This window comes from Ipomoea triloba, chromosome 11 (genome assembly GCF_003576645.1).
Source record: "Ipomoea triloba cultivar NCNSP0323 chromosome 11, ASM357664v1".
Taxonomy (NCBI): Eukaryota; Viridiplantae; Streptophyta; class Magnoliopsida; order Solanales; family Convolvulaceae; genus Ipomoea; species Ipomoea triloba.
Genome location: NC_044926.1, coordinates 24,774,885 through 24,777,627, shown reverse-complemented (window position 1 = coordinate 24,777,627; position 2,743 = coordinate 24,774,885).

Below are 2,743 nucleotides of genomic sequence, written 5' to 3'. Positions count from 1 at the left end.
TGGTGCTCAAACCCATGATCTCCATTTAAGAGAACCAATTCGTGCCACTAGACCACAAGTCGTTGGCAGAACAATCTGTTGAATATAATTAATTAATATGAATAATTTTTCAAGTCATTAAGTAATACGGTGTGCAACATTGTTTAATTAATTAGCACAAATTTATTTTCACAGTAAATATATAATGAGTAAATGATTGGTTAGAAAAAAAAAATCTAAGTTTTGAGTAAAACGAAAGATTATTTTAAAATTCACGTAAATAGTGAAGGTAGCTAGATTTACATATTATGATAATATTTAATTGAAACACAAATAAATAATTTATATCAAACTATCACCAATTATGCTCGTGAGAAGCTAAGTCATGATATATCTAGTGTTAAATGAATGCATGTGATAGGTGTGTGTATATAATAATGTATCGGTGGGTGAGTTGGTCACAATTTAACAAAGACAACCTGCCAATGATGTTTTATGCTTGCAAAAGACAAGACAAGTTGGGCTCCGGCCGTTAATTAGCCTGTCTATATACATATACATATACATATACATACATACATACATACATACATATTATATACATATTATATACATATTATATATATATATATATATATATATATATATATATATATATATATATATATATATTCCCGTGCAGTTGTGTGCTACTCACCTTAATTAAGCATTAAAACGACGCACCTTAAGTACATAAACCACGCACCTTAAGTTAAAAACATAAATTACGCACCTAAAATTTTTAAATGGTGCACCTTCAGTTGAGAATACACTGCCCACCTTAAGTACAAAAATCACGGACCTTAAGTACATAACCCACGCACCTTAATTTTCAACAACTCACGCACCTTAAGCTTTAACACTCACGCACTTTAAACATACAAATCACACACCTTAAGAAGGAAAATTACGCACCTTAAGAAGAAAATTACGGACCTAAAACCACCGCACAACCACATGGGAACTTAATTCTATATGTGTGTGTGTGTGATGGTTCACATGCAAAGCTTCTCCCAGGTGAAAAATGATGTTAGATCTGAGTTGTTAATCTAATATAGATCAACAACTCAAACTGAATGAATTTAATTTTAAAAAAAAAACGTGTTTCTTGGCAACATGGGATGCAAATGATCAAGTGTCTCGAACTGAGGTTCCTTAAGCTTCGAAATTATGCACCTTAAACTTTAAACATACGCACCTTAAACTAGAAAGTGACGCACCTTAAGCTTTAAAGATGTGCACCTTAAGCTATAAACTTACACACCTTAAGTTTTAAATATACGCACCTTAAGAGTTAAAATGATGCACCTTAAACTAGAAAGTACGTAGTGATACACCTTAAGCTTTAAACATACGCACCTTAAGAGTTAAAATGATGTACATTAAACTAGAAAGTAGTGACACACCTGGCCTTAAGTTTTAAACATATGCATCTTAAGCTATAAACTTACGCACCTTAAGTTTTAAATATACGCACCTTAAGAGTTAAACTGATGCACCTTAAACTAGAAAAAAATGCACTTTAAGCTTTAAACATACATACCTTAAGCTATAAACTTAAGCTTGTGAGATGTGGAAGGTTGTCATCACTGCTCGAGAAACCAACAAGGTTGCAGACGCCCTCGCCAAACTAGCCAAGCACCACCCCATTGGTGTTCATTTACTTCCAGTTCCACCTCTTGAGGTAGAAGGCCTTGTTGAGGATGACATTGTCGGTATGCCAAGCTGGCGTAATGCTTTTGTTCGCCAAGATTGTGTATAAGTTGTCTGCATGGGTATTCCCTTTTCGTATGATATAAAAAAACACCTTAAGTTATAAAATTACGTACCTTAAGTTTTAGACTTACGCACCTAACGCTATAAACTTACGCACCTTAAGCTCTGATCTTACGCAAAAAGACTATAACGCCATCACTTTTTTTAATTGTTCTTCATTTTGAGCTGTTAATTTTGACAAGATCAAAGACTGTGATTAATCCTCATGTTTCACCTGTGAGAAGTTTCGCACCTGTCCCTTAGTCTATATATATATATATATAGACATGCATACGCAACTAAAATCTAAAATAATTCTCCGTATCATATATTGTAGTATATGCTAGTATGTTAAATTTAATATATAATATTAAGTTGAGCATTAAGACATGCCTCTGTCGACTGTCATCAAGTAACTCCCGCTTCTTCTGGGATAATGATATAACATGAAATGAAATGAACTAACAACTACATACAGGTAGGGCATTCTTATTAATTGCAGTTATATATATTATTGTATATTGGAAAGCAACTGCAAACTCATGCTAAACGTTGGAATACTGTTAGTTGTCTGCATTCTTATTAATCAGGCCGCTAATAATGATCAAATAAGCCAAAATCGAATTATAAGCTAACTATGTCACTAAACATGACATACATGTTTTCTGACTTTGTCAGATTATATTTTAGACTCCATGAACTTGCAACAACCTAAACCCCACGAAAGAGGTAATAAATTTTGAATTGCTCAAATGCTTCCAGATTCTCCGTTAATCACATATACATTTCTGCACACAAGAGGTCTTCACTACCATTAATGAAGTCTCTCAATGGCTCCTCAAATTTTCAATAGGGTTCAAACCTTATCACATTAATAAAAACAAAATTAAATATTAATTGATCGACCCGATTGGTGTGTGTATACGTACTAATGATAATCCCCCCCCCCCCCCCCCCCCACAAAAAAAAA